This window comes from Tenrec ecaudatus, chromosome 14, assembly GCF_050624435.1.
Source record: "Tenrec ecaudatus isolate mTenEca1 chromosome 14, mTenEca1.hap1, whole genome shotgun sequence".
Classification (NCBI taxonomy): domain Eukaryota; kingdom Metazoa; phylum Chordata; class Mammalia; order Afrosoricida; family Tenrecidae; genus Tenrec; species Tenrec ecaudatus.
Genome location: NC_134543.1, coordinates 54,377,342 through 54,399,505, shown reverse-complemented (window position 1 = coordinate 54,399,505; position 22,164 = coordinate 54,377,342). Strand labels below are relative to the sequence as shown.

The 22,164-nt window shown below is 44.7% G+C and overlaps 1 protein-coding gene and 1 pseudogene across 20 annotated transcripts in view; one reads left to right on the top strand and one right to left on the bottom strand.

Moving 5' to 3' along the window:
• Window positions 1–22,164, bottom strand: part of TRIM9 (tripartite motif containing 9) — a 125,323-nt gene that overhangs the window by 94,072 nt on the left and 9,087 nt on the right. The gene's annotated exons all lie outside the window — the stretch shown is intronic.
• LOC142425610 (DNA-directed RNA polymerase II subunit RPB11-a pseudogene) lies at window positions 9,165–9,703 on the top strand (annotated as a pseudogene).

Genomic DNA, 22,164 nt, shown 5'->3' with positions numbered 1-22,164 from the left:
ACAGAGCCTCCCAGGCCTCGTACCCAAAGGGTCAGTAACGTAAAAATGTGCTGAATACCACTGGTGATCCTCGGCGGGGCCATCATGGCTCAGATGAGAAACATGATAGCGGCCTGGTGACAGAGTGCACAGCCCCTTAGTCGCACCGTTTGATGGTGTGTGCGAAAGCTGAGCATATGTGTTCTCTGTCTACCAGAAATTCCGCTTCCAGGGACACACCCAACAGAAATGCTGATATTTGTGTACCATGAACTATAATGGTTAGAGCGGCACTGTGTGAAAAGTCACACCTGGATATGGCCCAAGTGCCCCCGAGGGCAGACCAAAACAAAACAAAACAAAACAAAACTCACTGCCTTCAGTTGCTAGCCGTTTTTTAGGGCAGATTGGAATGGTTCCTCGGGGTTTCTGAGGTTGCACATGTTTATGGGAGCAGACGGCCTCATTTTTTACTCTTTGAGCAGCTGGTGGATTTGAACTGCTGACTTATAGTTCCCAGGCCAGTATGTAACCCACTTATACTGCCAAGACTCCTAGATGACAGATTAGGTGTACAAATTGTGGAATATTCATCATAATATGAAATCCTATATATCAATGGGAATGAATGATCTAAAGCTATGTGCAACGATGTGGCTGCATTTAACAAAATTAAAGTCGAATGAAAAGAAGGCATGGATAAGAGGTGTGACTGCACCTGCATGAGCTACAGAAGCAGCAGAACTGTGTGTATGTTTAGAACTCCTGACAGCGGTTACTCGCGGCAGGGCAGGAGGGAGCTCACTGCAAGGGGGACAAGGAGGGCTTGGGGAGGGGGAGCATTGCCCTGTTTCTTGATTTAGCCCTAATTGCAGATCTGTGATTGGTGAAAATTCATCGAGCTGTATACTTGTTATTTTGATACTAAAAATGTCTAAAGCATATCTTTGCTTTTTCCTTTTCCTACAGCTGTAAGCTTAAATAATTTTAGAAGTCATTTAAGAAAGCTTGCCATCTGGCCTTGCTCTCCTCCAAGGACCAAGATGCCCTGGAGCTGGAGCTGTTTATTCTGGCTCTCTTCCCACGGCCAAGGCCAGGGACCCCAGGCTCCCAGAGTGAACTCAGTCATGGGAAATGCTACAAATCTGGACTTTAATTGTTTACCAGCACACACTGAACAAGAGCAAGGACAATCCCAGCACCCCCAACTTCTGTTTCTTCTACATAAAAAAAAACAGTCCACTGATCACCTAAGACGTGAAGGACAGTGTTTCTAATGTGCACTGATCCTTCCTTGGGTAGACCTCATTGGCTCTGAACATCGCCAGTGGGCAGAGCTTGAGCGGTGGAGGAATCTGGCATCGAAAAGAAGCAGTCCATTATTCTCCTTCGGAGTTCACCACCCAGCCTTGGCTACTGTCCCGAGATTAAAAAACAAAGAACCACTTGGGAGGCTCACCTCCCATTTCAATCCTTCGTCTCCCCCAGAAGCTGGAGTGAGGAGGTCTGGACAAGGGTGTGCTTTTCTTTTCGCCTCTCATCTCTCCAAATCAAGTCTGCTCATTCGAGGGAGCCCAAAGCAAACTCACTGCTGGGGGCTCATTTCTGACGCATAGCTGCCCTGTGGGCCTGGGTAACACTGCCCCTGGGGGGGGGTTCCAAGACTAGACTTTATTATGGGAGTAGAAAGCCTCATCTTGCTGCTGTGGATCAGCTGGTGGTTTAGAACTGCTGCCCTTGCAAGATGCACGCCAACAGGTAACCAGTGCACCACCAGGACTCCATTTGAGTTAAACCAGCTCCCCTACACCTCCCCCGCCCCTGCTTTTTTTTTTTAACCTCCCTCTTCTTTCTTTCCCTACAAGGAATTATCATGGAGTGTAGTCTTTGGGGACTTGTTTTTCAGAGAAACCCTGAGATGTTCATGAAAGAACCCACCAGTTGGCTGTCCGACCTCCAGATGGGGAAGCAGAGCTGACCGCACAGCCCTTCTCTCCACGTACTGCCCACCTCGTTCCCGCCCACTCGGGGAGCCTGGCCTGGCTGTGGAGCCCCCAGGGTACTTCCAACGCCCAGATAAAACGTGGGGAATGGAAGATGCATACGCTTCCTGGCCCATTATTTGAGTTCGCCCTTTGATCTCAACATGTCTCGAGCTCTAAATGTAAAACTTGAAACAAGAGGAAATTTGAAGTGCCTCTTCACAAAGGTACAAGCAGCAGGCAGCAGACGGTTTTATCCAAGTCTGGTGAGGAGACACATCAAAAATCCAGATCCCAATTAAATTGGCCACTGACTGGGACCTCAGCTCTTATCTAATCCTCCGGTCTTATTTGGTCCATGAGAAGCTGTTTAAATGGATTGACCAAGGAAGTAGGCACAGGACCAGAACCTGGCTGGGCCTCTATTTCTGAGCCCTCGGCTTTTTTCTACCATACTGGGTTGCCACTGTTCCAGTTCCTTGGTGGCCTTCTTCCTCACCCCTCTGCCATGTTCATGTGTCTGTCATTGGGGCATAGCTCGCAATTGGTGTAGTAGTATTTCTTTTATTCAATAGGGAATGTTGTTGGTGTTTTAGAATCCAGACAATCTGGGGTGTCAATCTGGATTGACACCATTTATTTCCATTAGAAAAATATTTACTGAAAATCTCTTTATGATGAGAGTTTTCTCTCGAGAATTGAAAATCTGATTTTGGTTTGCACAGTTTCCAGGAGTACCTGCACACTTGGAGCTGCACATTGGAAGCATCTCAGCAACTTGTTGTCTGCCCGTCTTTCTTCCATTTTTGCTGCTCTCTTGAAGTCAATCCTCAATGGGACACATGGTTTGTATTGGAACCCCTCGGAGGTGCCACAGAAGAAAGGGCTGTCAATCTGCTGCTGTAAAGATTACAGCCAAGAAAATGCCACGGAGCAGCTTGTGTGAGTCTGGGTACTTCAGAGAAACAAATGCACAGAAACTCATGTATAAGAGAGTGTTTTATATAAAGGGTAAGTGCACATCAAGAAAACATCCCAACCCAGTGCTGCCCAAGTCCACAAGTCCAACATTAACCCATATTTCCTACACCAATCCACAAAGTCCTCCTCCATCTCACAAAACACACCATGACGCTGACTGCAGGAGGAAAGCTGAGTCAGTGAATGTATAAACATCTCAGCACTGGCAGGGGTCTCCACATGGGTGCTCCAGCACCCAAGGCTGCATCGGGGTAGGTCATGTGGCTTCTCCTTGGGGATGTCTTGCAGGAAGTGAGCCTTGCCAGCAGAAGCAGGGAACTGCTAAGACAGCTGCACCCTGGTGCGACCCTCAGAAAGCAAGAGACCCAAGAACTCCAAAGGCAAGGCTCACTGAGCCAATTATCCCTCTGCCTTTCAATTAACCCCACATGTATTTATCGGCCAGGTTGGCACAATAAACTACCTCACAGTTCTAATAGACTGACAGCAATCCTGTTTTACAGTCATGGGCTTTCTTGGGCCAGATGCTGAGCAAGAATGACTGGCAATGGGGTGATGAAGGCTCCATGTGGGGCCATGGGGCTGATCGGTACACGGTTCCTATTGCTCTTGGTCAAGGCTGCACTCACCTCTGCGTCTTCTCTGATGAACTCAGAGCTGACCTTCATTTGATGAAAAACACATTGAGTAAAAGAAAGAAAAAAGCTCTCTCATCAGAGAACTCTTGAAAGGATGACGTCAGTATTTCATAAATGTCCCACTAAATCAGCTGTTCTCAACCTGTGGGTCGCGACCCCTTTGAGGGTCAAACGACCCTTTCACAGGGGTTGTCCAATTCATCACAGTAGAAAAATGACAGTGATGAAGTAGCAACAAAAACAATGTTCTGGTTGGGGGGGGGTCCCCATCGCATGAGGAACTGTACTAGAGGGTCGCAGCGTTAGGAAGGCTGAGAACCACTGCCTTAAATAAACTTGTATTTAGTGGACAGAGGATTTTCAACTCCTTTCTTATTTTCTTTATTGCTGTACTGCCGGCATATCAATTGTTGAATGACCTTTGATTAATGGAAGTTATCATTTATTGAAGGCCTGGCCCTAGCAGACCTTTACAATCTCCTAGAACGCGCCCTACAGCTCTAGGAAGTGGCACTGTATTGCCTGTTTGACACCTGAGGAAGATGAAGTGCAGGCAGGTAAGTAACTTAGCAAACACATATTCAAGTAGGTGAAGATGCCCGGCGTTTCTAGCTCCAAAGCCACTTTCCCATGTCTACTTGCCCCCTTTTTTCTAGGAGTGGTAGGTTGGACAGAGAGAACACAATCCTGACTGGGTCAGCGATATCACAACCTCCTGATGCTTTCTGACTCGGCGGGGGGTGGGTGGGAGGGGGCTCTCTTCCGGTCTCCTTCACATCTTTATCTTGTGCATAGTCTGCTAGAGGCACCGTGTCTGTGATTACGTGACTTTCCCTTTTGCCCCAAAGTTGGGCAAGAGGTGAAAGCAACCAGTTGCACGAGTTTTGGTCATTTCCCTCACCCTTTGTACAGTCATGGTTGTGGTCATAGGTCATGGATGCAATCGCAATGAAGTGACAACTTGGACTTATTACAAAATATCTTCTCACACATTTGATCTTTTACTGTGTCCTTCCCACCACTCTGGGCACTGGGACAAAGGCACCGCTCCCTTACCTAGTGCATGCCTCAGGCACAATGCTAAGCTGGATCTCCATTCAGTGGCTTTGTGACAGTTCTTTTAATCTGCTCTTATTTTAGTTCTTTTAACCCTATCAACAATCCTTTGAGGTAGGTCCAAATATTATCTCCATTTTAGAGATGAGAAAGCCAATCACAGAGATGTCAAGTAGTCTCCTGGAGTCCACACAGCTAAGCAGGAATGGGAGAGCCAGAGATTGAACCTCAGGAGTCTGCTTCAAAGCTCACCTTCTTCACCTAGCCATTGTGCTGCCTGATGGCAGGAGATTTAAAAGCAGAGCCCAATTTCCCTGGCCCTTTCTCACAAAGATCACAGTACCACACTGGTACTCCTTGTCCTGGTATTATCAGGAAAAGGCCTCTTCAGATTGGTTCCAGCCCTTGGCCCTAACTCTCGTGTTCATGAATGCTATACTAAGGATTTGCCAAAGCATTTAACCGGGTAGATCATAACAAACTATGGATGGCTTTGATAAAAATGGGAGTTCCAAACACTGTATCGTGCTCATGGGGAACCTATACAAGGGTCAAGAGTTCTGTTCTGAACAAGGGAAGAGTGCTTGATTTAAAATAAGTGAAGGGGTGTGTCAGAGTTGTATCCTCTCACCATACTTAATCTCTATGCTGAGCAAATCATCAGAGAAGCTGGGTAATAGGAAGAAGAATGCAGCATCAGGATTGTAGGAAGGCTTGTTAACAACCTGTGACGTGCAGATGACACAGCCTCACCTGCTGAAAGTGCGGAGGACTTGAAGCACTTGGTGATGAAGAGGTTCGCAGTCTTCAGTATAAACTGCAAATCAATGTAAAGAAAACCAAATCCTCACAACAGGCCCAATAGGTAACATCATGATAAATGGAGAAAAGATGGGAGTTGTCAAGGATTTCATCTTGCTTGGATCCATAATCAAAGCGCATGAAAGCAGCGGCCAAGAGAGCTAATGACAGATTAATTGGATATATCTGCTTTAAATGATGTTACTTTGTGGACTAAGGTGTCCCCGACCCAAGTCCTGATATTCTCAATCACCTAATATGCATATAATAGTTGGACATTGATTAAGGAATACCAAATGTAATAGTTAGGTTTATTGTGCCAACCTGGCCAATAGAAACAAGTGGGATTAATCAGGTTGCAATTTCATTGGAGGGCAAAGAGATAAATGGCTCTGCAAGGCCCACCCCTTTCTCTCTTGCTCGCTGGTGATTGGGGCATGCTGGAGCAATCCAGCTCCTGCTATAGCTAAGTTCTCTGCCTCAGCCTGGGAGCTACACTATCTGTGGGTTCCGGTCTGTGGCCAGCCTGTGGATCCGGTCGCTAGAGCTTGAAGCTCCTTTGAGACCTGCTTTTACACGCTGCTCGTACGTACATCGCTTGAGCTTGAAGCTGGTGGATTCTGTCGCCTTGCATTGCTTGCATTTGACATCCCATCTGGGCCTGCTTTGCTAAGCTCTTGAGCTACTGACGATTGGTGACCCAGGCTGCTGCTTGTTGCCTGTGGGCAGAGTCTACTGTCTGTTTCCTTGACCTTGGACCCAGCAGCCCAGGTGAGTTGAAGGGCTTCCAGTATATTAACTTCCACAGAAGTGATTGAACTGAGCCCTCTGTACTGCCATGTGGACTAATTGGCTGTTTTATTCCTCCTCGCTGCAAAAACATTATATATATATTCCCAACTTTCCTGGTCTTGTTTCTCTAGAGAACCCTGCCTAACACACCAAAGAAGAATTGATGCATTTCAGTTATGGTGCTAGTGAAAAATACTGAAAGTACCATTTGCTGTCAAAAGAATAAACAACAGAGGAAAGATCTCAGAGACAAAGGGCATTGATAGAGGTCTAAGTACAGGCATGTACATATGTCAATATATTTATATATGACAAGGGGGAAATAGCTCTATGTGCATATATTTATAGGTCTAATATTAAGGTAGCAGATGGACATTGGGCCTCCACTCAAGTACTCCCACAATGCAAGAACACTTTGTTCTATTAAACTGGCCTTCCATGATGCTCATCTTCTTGACACGATGGCTGAAGACAAAGTGGGTACATAAGAAAATGTTGTGATGGTGCCAGGCTATCAAAATATATTGTATCTATGGTCTTAAAAGCTTGAAGGTAAACAAACAGCCATCTAGCTGAGAAGCAACAAAGTCCACATGGAAGAAGCACACCAGCCTGTGTGATCATGAGGTGTCAGTAGGATCAGGTCTCAGGCATCAAAGAACAAAAAAATCATATCATTGTGAAGGGGGAGTGTGGAGTGGAGACCAAAACCCAACTGTAGGCAACTGGACATCCCCTTACAGAAGGGTCATGCGAAGGAGACAAATCAATCAGGGTACAGTATAGCACCGATGAAACATACAGCTTTCCTTTAGTTCTCTAATGCTTCCTCTTCCCCCCACTAATCATGATCCCAATTCTACCTTACAAATCTGGCTAGACCAGAGCATGTACAGGGGTACAGATAAGAGCTGGAAACACAGGAAATCCAGGACAGACAAACCCCTCAGAACCACTAATGAGAGCAGTGATACCAGGAGGGGAAGAGGAAGGTGGGGGAGAAAGGGGGAACTGATCACAATGATCTACATATAATCCCCTCCCTGGGAGATGGACAACAGAAAAATGAGTGAAGGGAGACACTGGACAGTGTAAGACATGAAAAAAAAAGATAAATTATCAAGGGTTTGTGAAGGGGGGAGTGGGAAGGGAGGGGAAAGTAAGGAGCTGATATCAAAGGCTCAAGTAGAAAGAAAATGTTTTGAGAATGATGATGGCAACAAATGTACAAATGTGCTTGACACAATGGATGGATGGATGGATGTGATAAGAGCTGTATGAGCCCCAACAAAATTATTAAAAATAATTTTAACCCCTCCCCCCAAATCTATCTTGGAAGAAGCACAGCCAGAATGCTCCTTAGATGCAGGGATGGTGAGCATTTGTCTCACATACTTTGGACAGGATATCAGGGGAGAGGCGTCTCTGGAGGGGAACTTCAAAAGAGGAAGAGAATCCATGTGGATTGCCACAGTGGCTGCAACCCGGGTTCAAGCATAGGAGCAATGTTGAGGATGGCGGGACCAGGCAGTGGGTTGCTCTGTTGTACATCGGGTCACTGGGAGTCAGAACTGACTTGACAGCACCTAACAAAGACAACATACACGGGGTTGCTATGAACCAGAATCTGGATGGCAGGGGGTGTGCTTTGGGGTTTATGAAAAGACTTCAGGAGCCCTAGTGGCACTGCGAATTAGACGTTGGGCTGCTAACCCAAAGGATTACAGTTCAAACCCACCAGCCACTCCTCAGGAAGTGTAAAGCATGTAAAGATTCAGTCTCAGAAACCCTACATAACAATGGTCCTCAACCTTCCTCACACCGCAACCCTTTCATACAGTTCCTCATGTTGTGATGACCATAAAATTATTTTCGTTGCTACTTCATAACTGTCATGTTGCCACTATTATGAATCGGACTGACCCCTGTGAAAGGGTCGTTCGATCCCCAAAGGAGTTGCGGCTCAGGTTGAGAACTACTGCTATATAGGGTCAATATGAGTTGAAATGGACTCCATGGCTGTTGGTTTGGTTTTTGGCATTAAAAGGACTTAATCAGATACTAGAGTTTGCATTTCTGCCAGACTCTTTCTATTTCCGGTTTCTCCTGATCATTGTATTATTTGTCTGTTAACTTAAATTCCAAGCGTGTATCTCAGATTCTCTCAGGAATAGTTGTCCTCATTTGCTCCCAGTCATCACAGGATGGCTTCCTTACTTCACAAAGACATGCTGTGAGTAACGGAGAAGTGAAATCTCATGTGTTCAGCAGGTAACACAGTGGTTACCGTAAGGTAGTTTAAGGTGAAGCAACTGTGAGCTGTCAAACTCAGTGTCAATTTCAATGCGCACAAAGCCTGCCCAACCCAATTCTAATGATGCTAACTGTGAAGGTGGGGAAATCAGCTGGAAAAGACATTCCCTAGCATCCTCCCATCACAGCGCAGAGCAGGCTCTTCTCAGCCAAACCTGTCTGGCAACAGCTGCTCCACAGCTGAATGTCCGTCCTTTATAAGAATCAGCTCATCACAGCGGCTTTGGGAATTTCAAAGGTCACAGATCATTATTGGTGTGATCAGTTTTCATTGCTCTTTGCAGGGCATATGAAAGTCTTTTCTCATATAAGCATACTGAAAATCTCCCCGTTTGTATGAACTTCCTGAGTTTAGCAGCTGAGTAAACAGGGGATTGTCTTCCGTTACCCCATCAACATCTTGAACTTGAATCAACAGCAACGAAGTTCTCCCTCAGTCTCTGGCTGACTTTTAGGGAGTTACAGGGATGGTGGGCTTATGGATAATCATCTGGATTTCTTGATCTGACTAGCAAGATTCATGGACCAGTGGGATAGATGCAATGAAGTTAGTTTTACTGATTAATGTGAATTAATCCCTGAAAGAAATCACAAGAAAGACAAAAATAACATCTTCGCTTTAGAGCTGGCAGCGGCTGCGGCTTTAGGATGAACGCCCCTCCGGCCTTCGAGTCTTACCTGCTCTTTGAGGGCGAGAAGAGGATCACTATTAACAAGGACACCAAGGTTCCCAATGCCTGCTTGTTTACCATCAACAAAGAAGACCACACGCTGGGGAACATCATTAAGTCCCAACTGTTGAAGGACCCCCAGGTGCTGTTTGCTGGCTACAAAGTCCCCCACCCGCTGGAGCACAAGATCATCATCCGGGTGCAGACCACACCAGACTACAGACCACAGGAAGCCTTCACCAACGCCATCACCGACCTCATCAGCGAGCTCTCCCTGTTGGAAGAGCGCTTCCGGGTGGCCATCAAAGACAAGCAGGAAGGAATCGAGTAGTGGTCTGAAGGAAGCTGTGCCCTGTACCCCCTGGGGCTTCTTTCGGGGTACCCAGCAGAGGACACCTTTGTATCCTTGTGAAGCTACCCCAGGAGCCCCTCCCACGACACAGATGTCCCCTGTACATAGGCTCTCTTAACCTTAATAAAGTCTGGCAGACACCTGAAAAAACAAAACAAAAACATCTTCAGCTCCAATACCTAGGTAAATCTTATGCAAATCCTTCATGAAAAGATTTTTGATAGTTGTATTTCACAACAATAACCTTTTGTATCTATTAATGGCTTCAAAACATTCTTGGAAAAATGGAATTTAAAGATAACGGAAATTTTCCAAAAACATTTAGAAGCCCCCTTTCAGCATGCATGGATGTATTATATGGACCAGGTATTACTAGAACAAGTTTTGTGGTGAAAACGACATTGTGGGTTGTGTTGAGAACACTGATATGGAACATCTTTTCCACCATGAACTATTTCTTGGACTTCATGGTAGGGATCATTAGAAATGGGTTGGGTAGGCTTTCCTTGTGTTAAAATTGAGACGGAGGGCCAGGACTTCAGTTAGACATCTCACAGTTGCCTCACCTCAAACCTTAAGATACCTATTGTGGCCACTGTGTCACCTGCAGGAAATACGAGACTTCTTTCCCCCTTACTAACAGCAGTTGACCATGTATGTCATAGTACATGTATACACACACACACACACACACGGTGTGTTTTTTTAATCCCAAAGTCAACATAGTGTGAAAATTAAATAATGTAAGTAGTAAATAGATAACTTTGTTCTCATAAAAATAAATTCAAGACTGAAAGGAGAGAAACTAGAGGATAACTCTAGTTCAGAAGAGGGAAACTGGCCACTCATTGGCTAGCCTCCAGATCAAGTACTAATAATCTACCCAAGTACTAATCTAGTACTAATAATCAAGTACTAATCAAGTACTAATAATCTACCCAAGTACTAATCTAGTACTAATAATCAAGTACTAATAATCTACCCAAGTACTAATCTAGTACTAATAATCAAGTACTAATCAAGTACTAATAATCTGCCCAATAATTCATTCCTTTCCTCTTCTGCAGATGAAGTTGGTAAATTATTATTTACTTTCTGCCCTTAGTGCAAGCAGAGCTTCCAAGCTCCACTAAATATTTGTCATATTTCATTTCAATGGTGGCTACATGTCACTGGATTCTGTGTTTGTATTGAGTTACTTCATGTTATGACATGTTTCAAAAGAAAAAAGTTATATGAGTGCATATTTTATACAACCCAGATGTATACATTTTAATCTGTATTTTCACTCTAAAAGTTACTGGCCAAGTACATCGCAATGCTCTATGTGATAGCTGCTAGCTGTGGGATATGACTTGAGGAGCTGTCCGCGCGGGCACTTTGGGCTAGAAGGAAGGAAGGGCTAGGAAAGACAACAAGAAGTTACGGGGCGGGCAAGCCAGATGGCCACATGGGCCAGGCAGAGACTGTGTAGAAGCCGCCGGTCAAGGTGACTCCGCAGTCATCTTCAGCGAGGTTCAAAGATGCTAGGAAGGAAGGCACAGATACTGAAAACAAAACTGGGCTTAAAGACAGGTAGGCAGGAACCGTAAGAGTCAAAGGAAACCTCAAGGGAGGGAAATGATGGGAGGGGAGGGGAAGAGGGAGAAAGAGGGGAGAGGAGAGGCTAGTAGTTGGTAAGGTACCAAGAAAGCCAGTGAGCAGTGCCAGCTTATTTGAGAGGGCAGCAATAAGAGACTCCCTTTTGCTTCATCCCAGCCACTTCTTTTGTGCTTATTGTGGGGCAAGAGCTGACCAGCCCAAGGGGCAGTCATGCTGAAACACAGCAGTTCTCCCTGGGGGACACAGCAAAGCTCTCTGCCCACAGAATTTTCTTTTTCCAGCCTGATGGTGAAACCCCTACAATTAGTTAGATCCTATGAACAAGCCTATGGTGTATTGAAAGTCAGTGTTAAAAATAGAATATCTTACCTATGAATGAAGGAACAATAATATGTTTAGAATTACGTGAACCTACAGGAAGAACTTCAAGTTAAGGAAAATGTAGAAATGAAGCATAAAGGGGAAAAATGTGACGACTGATGCCAAGGTGGGGAAAGAGCTCCACCGAGTCTCATTGAAAACACATACGCACACACACACATGCACTTGTACACACGTGCACATGTTCACAATTGACAATAGGTTTTTGGAAGATGAGAATTCTTAATATAAATTCTGAGAAATCAAAGTATTATTAGATAATATGTGCTGTGTGACTCTGTTAATCTACTGAAGTGTACTGAGATTTATTGATTTATTTTATTTTGATCGATATTGGGTGCATGATCTATAAGATCCAATGTTCCACTTATATCAATCAACTAACTCTCAAAGGCAGAGAGAAAACCCACTGTTTTGACATCTTGAAGTGACTTTGGGAACACCACAGTGGTTACACTTAAGTGACAGAGCCCCAGCCCCACTGGGATTTGGCAAGGGACAGGAGTGCGCTCCATGATCACCATCAGAAGTCTAACCTGGGTGAGGAAAGGCACATCAAGGACCTTGATAATGAAACCATTTACTCTTCTTGCTTTTGAACTTTTCCATGTGTCCTGTTTGGCAGGAGCCAATCCCGGTAGAGTTTTATCTGAGCTCTGCTTTAGAATTGTCCAATAAGGGGTTGCTGTAGCAGAATTAGTAGTAGTTCCTTGTCGTGGATTGAATTGTGTCTCCCCAAATTGGCTCAACTTGGCTGAGTCTTGATGCTCAGTGGCTTGGCAATGAGTAATGGTATAATTCGGCTGTTAAGTGGTTATGCAGTCAACCCCCATCAGCCGATCAGTTGGAAGGAAATTCTGATGGGCTATAACACCTTGACTCAGGTCGTAAGGAAAGTTTTCCTGGGGTGTGACCTGCATTATGTTGTGTCTCATAAAAGAGGACGCAGAGAAGGAGGGATACGTTAAAGAAGGAGTCACCAAGACAGAAGAGCCAGGAGTGGAGCATGTCCTCTGGACCCTGCGTCCTGGCTAAGAACCTCCTAGACTCAGGGGAAGATGGATAGAAAGACACATGGAGATCACCAGTGGGGGGCGGCCCACAGAGGAAAATACTGAAAGGAGACCGGGCTCTTTCTCCCGAGCCAACAGAGGAAGAGCGTTTCCTCCCAGAGGCAATGTTTTCAGTGAAAGCTTTTAGCTTCCTAAACTTCGAGAGAGGAAATTTCTGTTTGCTAAAGCCATCAACCTGTGGTATTTTTGTCACAGCAGCACTAGACGACTGAGATGTCCTGGCGGGCTAGTTTGAATAAATCTTTCCTTGTTGGCCTGCGATCTTCCTGTACCTCGCCTCAGCTTAGGGCATCATCGGCCTCAGCTACCTGAGTCTGAAGAGGGTTCCAGTGAACATCAGACCCATGGGCTTGAGTCAGACCGGGCTGGGATATAAAACCGCTTCTTCACCTAAAGTTCTTTCTTCTACATACACGAGTGTCACTGCATTTGCTTCTGTAGACAACCCACTCAACGCAGGTATGTTCACAAAAGTGTGGACAGGAACGTCCACAACAGCACTATTCAGAAGGTGGTGTAGCCACACAATGAAGGTCTGGATTTATGAACCTCTCATGCTACTCTGTGAAGTTATAGAAATCTTCCCCGCTTTGGAACATGATCACAATCCCTATCACACCTTCGCTTGCTGTGTGTGCAGCGCTTAAGCAATCTAAAAGGCGTTGGGCCTTTTATTGCCTGAAAACAAAACAAAACAAAATCTGAAAACAAAACAAAATCTCCAAACGAAACTCACTGCCGTCGAGTTTATTCCGGTTTATAGCGACCCCGTGGGACTCGGAGACTCTAACTCTCCATGTGGGAAGGACTGGTCTTTCTCTCGTGGAGCTGCTGGTGGTTTCGGGCGAGAGACCTTGCATTTAGCAACCCAATACTAGCCACTGCTCCACGAGGCCTCCCCCACTTGCTCGAAAGGATGGCTAGATAAGAACCAGAGGTACCTGCTCTGATTTACCCACAGAGTTGACTTCAAGGCACCCTTGGGAACAGATCTCACTCATAAGTCAGGGACTTTCCCCCATCCATATAGGGAATGAAGTACTAACACAAGCTTTGCCATGGACGAATCTTGAAGACGCTATGCCAAATGAAAGAAGCCAGACGCAAAGGAGCACCTACTTTAGTTCCATTCAAACTACATGTGCAGAACACGCAGCTCTATCGAGGCAGAAAGCAAAGTGGGCTTCCAACAGGGAGAGGACTGACTGCTCAGAGCCTTAGAGGGTTTATTTTGAGGGGCAGTGATAACCTGACAGGACAGAGTAGAACTGTCCCCACAGCATTCGTTTTTGTTTAGTTTAGTTTTTACCTTGACTGTGAATTAGGTGAAGGTGTACAGAGAAGACCATTATTTTTACATTCATAGACATGTTTCAATTCATCCACTGCGATCCCCTCAAAGAATCATTAGTTATTCTACTGTCTCCCGTATTCCCTGTTTCCATTATGCTTTCTTTCCTCATACTCTGAACTTTGTCGTTGGCTAAGTGCTGTCCTTTTGATCTTAAATAGCTGCTTATGTTACCACAGGTGTGAGTTCATTTCCAGACCTGAAGTGCGATGCAGGGCCAAAGTCTCAGGGATCCTCCCTGTCTCTATCCAACCAGGAAACTATCCAATCATAAAATCTCTTTTTCGATTTTGAGTTCTGCAGTGCATGCTTGTCTAGGACCTTCTCACGTGCTCCGTTTCAGAGCAGCTGGTAATGGTCGCCGGGCACCAACTAGTTCTTCTGGCCTCATGGTTGTGGAGATGGATGCTTCTGTGGCCCACCGGACTCTTTCCGTATATCCTTCAGTGTTTCACGTTCCACACATGGAGGGATCAATGGTGGTGGCTCATGAGCTTTCACTCCCGGGGTTGCTCCTCCCCCAAGTGGCACGTAGACCGCTGTCTGTGGACTATGCTGTGCCAACAGCCCTTGATAGCCCTTAGGCGCAGTGACTCCTCCCCTTAAGGAGTGAGGTTATAGCGAAGAAGTATTCATAATTGTGTCTCCTGTACCCCAAAAGGGGTATTTTGGGTTTTAACTTTCTTTAGAGGTTCTCTAGGAGTCATCATCGACTCGATGGCGGTGGGTTTGGCTTCTGGTTTTACGCAGGCAGACTGAGTGGCTGATGGGTTTCCACACAGGGGTGCTTAGCCACTGTGGCACCAGACCTCCTTCTAAAATGTGATGTTTTTAGGTGGCATTGAGTTGGTTCTATAGCAACCCTTTGCACAAGAGACCAAGTCCTTCTCCGGTCTGTCGCCCACCTCACATCACTTCTGTGCTTGCGTCCCTGTGGTCGCCACGGCTCAGTCCCTCAGTGAGGCTCTTCCTCATTGTCACTAACCCTCAACTTTTCTAAGCGTGATGTCCCACTCCAGGGATTCTTTTGCTCCTCACAGTGAATAACTAAAATGCACTGAATTTAGAGGATGTATATTTTACTGATTGTATAATCTGTTGCCCCATATGAGCGCAACCTTATCTCCAGCTGTCAGTATCAGAGAGAACCAAGGACCTCTCTGCCCAGCAATGGTGGGTCAGTTGCAGACTTTGGAGCCAGGCTGCTTGAGAGGGAAATTTGGTTTTGCTACTTGCTGGCTATGACCTGGCGACCCAGTGACTATGCTGTAATCTGCAAGGTCAGTAGTTCAAACCACCAGCTGCTCTGAGGTAGAAATATGGGGCTTTCTACCCCTGGACAGAGTTACAGTATTGAAAGTTCACAGGGCAGTTCTATCTTGTCCGGTAAGGTTACCACAAGTCAGCATCGACTTGATGGCAGTGATTTTTTTTTTTTGGCAGTGACCTTGGACTTCTTGACTACTTAGTCTAAGTTGGTTTCCTCATCTATAGTATGAGCATAGTAAGATCTGCCTCAGAAAGTCGTGGACATTCCACAGGTTAACAAGTAGAAGGTAATTACATCAGTGCTTAGACAATGATGAACTTAAAATAGAAAAAGTACTCAAAGATTATTAAAGAAAATCTCAACAAAACTATTATCACTTACTTCTCTGATATTTTAGAACCTGATTTTTTCTGCACTATGGTTTCATATGGTTTTCTAATGTGCATATTTTTGAAAACATAGGCATCGCGGATCAGCCTAACGTAAGCCACGGTATTTTCAATCGCAGCATATGGATATGAAAGTTGGACATTGAATGAGGCCGACTGAAGAAGAATCGATGCATTTGAATTATGGAATTGTCAGAGAACACTGACCATACCATGGAATGGCAGAAGAAGAAACGGACCACTTTTGGAAGGAGAGAGCTAGAATGCTCCTTAGAGGCAAGGATGGCGAGACTTTGGCTCTCATTCTTTGACTATGATGTCAGAAGAGACCAGTCCCTGGGCATCGTGCTTGGTAAAATAGAGGGGCAGCGAGAAAGGCAGGCCGTTGGCAAGATGGACCGACACAGTAGTTGCAAACATAACACAACTGTGAAGGTGACAATGGACCAGGTGGAGTTTCTTTCTGTTGTACACAGGGCTGCTGTGAGTCGGCGCCTAACATCAACGAATGTTTTAAAATGTGTTGATTTTCCCCTTTTAGTTGAAAATTTTTGTTATGAAATAGTTTGAGTCATCACTCTTTGCCAGCCTGTAAAATGAAGATGTCTGTATTCTTTGGTTCCCATTCAAAATGTAAGAGGAGGGCATTTATGCATTCCTAAACGGTGAGAGAGGATGGATTTTGAGCTGGGAATGCTGAGTGGGAGGGAATCCTGGGACATTCCAGTGGAGATGTTAGTGAGCTTTGAGTTTTTTATTTCAATGCAACAATTTTCATTAAGGATGAAGTATCAGCTCGATTCCAAAGAGTGAAATTTTACCATTTTAAAATAATCATTTCAGCCAGGTGGTCCGTACTAATGCAATACAGAGGAGAAATCCATGCACTTGAGAGTTAACCAGGCCGAGGCTCAAATCTGATTTCTCTCAAGCTGTGCGATATTAGGAACCATGTAACCCCTGTGAGATCATAGTTACAGACAAACTAACTCACTGCCATCACACAGTACTGACTCATGGCGACCCCCTGTGCGTGTCTGAGATGGGGAGTAGAAAGCCCAGTCTTTCTTCTGAGAAGCTGCGTCCAATGCACATCCGCTACACCACTGGGCCTCTGGAATAACAATAGCAACCACAAAATATTACACACCGACTTCTCACTTATCGACTACCTTGTTAGCCGACACTTCACCCTCACTTGTAAACATTCTATTTTTTTTACGTGAATGATGTATGTCTTGCAGTGATGAATGCTGAGGTCTGAGGCCAGAGTGGCTCGCATGTTGCTGTGGTGCTGGACGCTACGGCGCTCGTGGTTGTATGTTTCAGCAGCGCTTCCTGACTGAAGCAGACTTGGAAGAAAGACCTGGCGATCTACTTCTGAATATTAGGCAGTGAAAACCCTACGGATTGCAGCGGACCACTGTCTGATTTGCTGCCTTTGGACTTGTCATCACTAGCGAAGCATCTGGTTTTTGGTGAAGGCAAGGGCCAAGGGAGGTAAGGAGACCCTGGATGAGATAGGTGGATGCGGTAGCTGTACAATTGGCTCCAACACCCAGACGATGGTGAGGGTGGTGGAGGACTGGGCGATGTTTCATTCTGCTGTGCATAAGTTCACTGTGAATTGAGGCTATTTATTTGATGCCAACAATCTACTGCTTTCTAATTTTATTAATGTTTTGCATCTAAATAGTAGTACCGTATTATCAATTCAACTTTTTTGACAGAATAACACAATTTGAATATGTATTGACCAGAGCAATCAGAAATCCACCGTGCAAATGTCTTTTTGTTTAATCTGTGAGAAAATAGTAGTCACACTCTGTACATTTGCTTATCACGCTTGGTGAAGCTAGCCTGGAAATTCAGTGTTCGCACAAGTTTCAATAGTTCCTAGTTCTTGGTTCTCAAGTAGACAGTGGAGAAATTTAATTTAATATTGAGCAATGCTTCAGTTCCACTGGTAGTGGCTCTGAGGAGCCCTGCTGGTGTAGTGGGCTATGTATTGGACTGATAATCACAAGGTCAGCAATTTGAAGCCACCAGCCACTCTGTGGGAGATGAGGATTTCCTCTTGTTAAGAATTACAATTCAGAAACCTACAGGGGCAGTTCTACCCTATCCTCTAGGGTTGCTATGAGTCAGAGTGTGAGTTTGGGTTTTTGAGTTTTAATGGTGGATGTGAAAGGTTAGGGATAAAGGGGTTGTCTGCACCGAATGCCTACACTAAACAAAAATTAGCTGGGCCTGCCAACAATAAAGGGGTTGGAAAGAAATCAGGCACGCATTAGGCACCTATGGCGACGATCCAAAGCTGGGGATGCTCAGACCAAGGTCGCCTAGATGCAGGTGGAGGTCAACCTGGGCACACACACTAGGCACCAATAACATGTACCAGAACTCAGCCACTAAGATGGGCCAATGGGGCTCATCCTGCCCCACCCCCAAGTGGGGCTAGGAGGGGATAAATAGCAGAGACTGAGGGCAGCCGAGGCCTCTTTCAAGCTGGTTCTCTTTGAGGTGGGAGGGTGGGATCTCGCCCGTGAGTGCAGCACAGTTGGTTCTGTAGACGCCACGTGCTGGCCATTCTTCCATTTTCCGTTCTTTCGGAAGCTCTTTCCAAGGAGAGTGTGTACTATCTGAGACTGTACTACCAGACGTGCCCTTTCCCTCATAAAAGTTCTTGGATTACAAAAGGTGCTTGTGCTGTGTGGATTCTTTCAGCATTGAGAAGCAAGAACGGAGGTTAAACCACCCCAGAAACCTAACAGATGTGCTTTCTTCCTGGCTAAATGTAACTAACACCTGCTGAGGATTAACATCAAGGTGCCCACATTACTTCAGTATTGTGTGCTGAAAGCTGTTTATCACATTGCCTTGCTAAGTCTAGACCCGATGATTGATGGTCAATAAAATCCATACAATGCCTTGTTAAGAGCACATGGATTTATCTGTGCCATGTAAGATGTATTAGACTGGATGGAAGCCAATTTGACATTGGATTTTATATGACTAATGCTCCAGGGATAACCTTTAATGGAAGCTGGCCCACATAAGCGGCATGATTTTGTGAGTTTCACGGATGCGTGTGTTTTGGTGATGTCATAAGCATCATCAGTAGCACCGCGTAAGGGACTGCACATATCTATATAAACTGCTGGTTATTTGCACAGATGAAAAGAGAGTAAATACAGACAATCAAAACTGATAGATTAGATTATAGAGTCGCTATGATTTGGCAAAAATGATAGTTTAGATTATAGAGTCACTATGATTTGGCAAAAATGATAGATTAGATTATAGAGTCGCTATGATTTGGCTTTAGCATTATTGTACTTGCAGTTGACAATGTGTGTCTTTGAGTTTCTCCCAATAAAATCACACAGCCTGTTATTATGATCTGTCGTAGGAAGAGCTGGTTGAGTCCCCAGGTCCCCTTTTCCTCCTTTCTGCCACTGCTTTGTTCAGAGAATAAATAGTGTTTGGGGCCCCGCTGTGCCACAGGGTCAGAGCTTCCTTGCCCTCCCTCAGGCTTTTCCTGGAGAGACAGTATTTGAGGTCAAGGGGTTGACCTCTTTCAAATGCAGACAGCAAGGAAAGTCAGTACAGAGAAGAAGACACATCTCAGTAGAGATGAATTGATGCTATTTGGCAAGAAAGACAGCTTCACAGGAACAAAGCAGCAGTCAAAACAAATTGACCACCTTTGGGTACTGGCTAATGACAGAAGGTAATTAACTAGTCTTTCACCAAAGAACAATGCCTGGCATTCTATTTTCAAAAGGAATTCTTTAAGAAACATTTTCTTCTTTAATCAGAGCTATTAGCTAAACAAAACAAAACCAGGTAGTTCGGGTTCTGCAGGATGCTTATGCAAAACAATTTTATTCAGCAGTACCTACATCCATTTTGAAACAAAAAGCTTTCCCAGTTCACATATTCCATTTTATATTTATAGCTATAAGATTATTTTTACCCCACTAGAGACATCATCTAGACAACACCAAATATAAACATTTATCCGTATTCAGTCATATTCCTTTATAACTAGGATTTCAGTTAGAGAAGGGAGAAAAAACAACATAAACTAAGTAATGCATAAAACGAATATTGGGGGAAGTGTATTGACTCACATAACTGAAAATACTGGCCTCATTCACTACTGGTTCCAAAACTCATGTTATTATTAGGATTTTATTTTCATTTCTCAGATCCCTGTCTTGAAGTTGCCTTCTTGTTTCCTACTGATGCAATGAGCAAAGGGCAATGGCACTTCAGTTGTAGATTTATGTCCTTCCATGGAGGAGATCTCGGTTCATTTCCTAGCCAATATACTTCAGGGAAACCTATCTATCTGTGGAGATTTGCATGTTGCTACATTGTTGAACAAGTTTCAGTGGAGTTTCCAGGCTAAAACGAAAGACCTAGTAATCTACTTCCAAACAAAATCAGCCCTTCAGTCTGGCCATTGTGCATGGGTGGGGGATGATTTGGCGTAACAGAGATAATAAAAGGCTAGTGGGAGAAGAAATTGAATGATGAAGGCAGCATTGAAACAATACAGAGTCACTGTGTTGAAAATATTGGTGGATATTCAAACATTTCAGGAGGTAACATTGACTAAGAACCAATGGCACCGAAGGAAAAAGTGTACGTGCGCTCATTCATTGGTTAAAAAGAAGGCTGCTGGAACTGATGACACAGCATTTGAGATCTTTCAATGCTGGAAGTGCTTCTTGTCCAAGTCATGACATTAAGAGACAGCAACCTGGCCAAACAACCAGAAGAGATTCATATATATGCCCATTCCAAAGAAAGGAAATTTAACAGAAAGTGAAAATCACTGAATAATATTGCCAATACTACATCCAAGTAAAATTAAACAAGACGATTAGAAAATGGTTTCAGTGGTACATTGACAGGGATTGTCAGAAGGGGACATGGAATGAGGGGTATCATTGATGATGTCAGATGGGTCTATGTTGAAAGCAGAGAATACGTAAGAAAGATGTTCAGTTGTGTTTCACTGATTTTGTGTGTGTGTGTGGAGAGGGAACTGTGTACACCAGGAAGTAAGCTGAGGGGGTTATGAATAAGTAACAGATTTCTGAGAAATGTTCTTGAAAATGCTTTGGGATGGGGTTATGATTCTTGGCTTGTTGGCCCCCTCGTTCCCAAATGCTGTACAAGTTGGTTTGGTGATGTCTTTCTGGAAAATTTTTGTTCCTTGACCAAAGTTTTTTTGTTCTGGGATCAATTGTAGGTTGTGACTGTCCTTTCTGCACATGTGTGGCTGGCCAGATGTGGGTATAACCTATACTTGCTTGCTATAGTGGGATACTTCCCTCGGAAGAAAGCTAACAAACCAGGTTATAGCTCCACATAGCTAGCCCCACTATGAGACATGATGCCCCTCACTGACCCATAGCTCTACAGAGGACAACTCTGGAAACACAGTGTGGGAATTACACCCAATCTGATCCTGCTACACCAAGGCACAACACTAAGAGGGTGCAACAGAACAGCAAGGGAATGGAATGGCGACGTCCCCAGGGAATGCTGAAGGTGGACTTTGGGACCAGGGCGTGGTGCCCCAACAGACTGGACTGGAAAACACTCCTAAAGGCCAATAAACAATCCTTGAACTAACTACAAGCTTTTCTTTCTTGTTGTGTTTTTTTTTTGTATCATTTTTGTGGTTGTTTTGTTGTATATTGTTGCTTGGTTTGCTCTGTCTTGTTTTTGAGCATGTTATTATCTCCGCAGGTCTGTCTAAATAAGATAGGCTGGATGAACAACCTGGAGGAGAAAACAACGGGACTGATAGTTCCAGAGGGACATGGGAGAGGGGAGGTGTGGGTAAAGGAAGTGATATTAACAAACCCAGGAACAAGGGAACAAGAAGTGATCCAAATCGGTGATGAGGAAGGTGTGGGAGGCCTGGTAGGGCACAATCAAGGGTAATGTAACCAAGAGGAATTGCTGAAACCCTGGTGGGAACTGAGCATGATAGTGGGACAGGAGGAAAGTCAAGGGAAATAGAGGAAAGAGCTGGGAGGCAAAGGGCATTTATAGAGGTCTAGATAAAGACATGTATTTATGCAAATACATTTATATATGAGAATGGGGAAATAGATCTGTGTGCCTATATTTATAGGTTTAGTATTAAGGTAGCAGAAGGACATTGGGTCTCCACTCAAGTACTCCCTCAATGCAAGAATACTTTCTTCTATTAAATTGGCATTCTATGATGCTCACCTTCCCGACACAACCACTGAAGACAAAGCAGGTGCATAAGCAAATGTGGTGAAGAAAGCTGATGATGCCTGGCTATCAAAAGGTATAGTGTGTGGGGTCTTAAAGGCTTGAAGGTAAACAAGTGGCCATCTAGCTCAGAAGCAACAAAGTCCACATGGAGAAGCACCCCAACCTGTGCGATCATGAGGTGTTGAAGGGATCAGGTATCAGGCATCATCAGAACAAAAAATCTTAACAGAGTGAATGAGTGGGGGAGAGTGGAGTGGAGACTC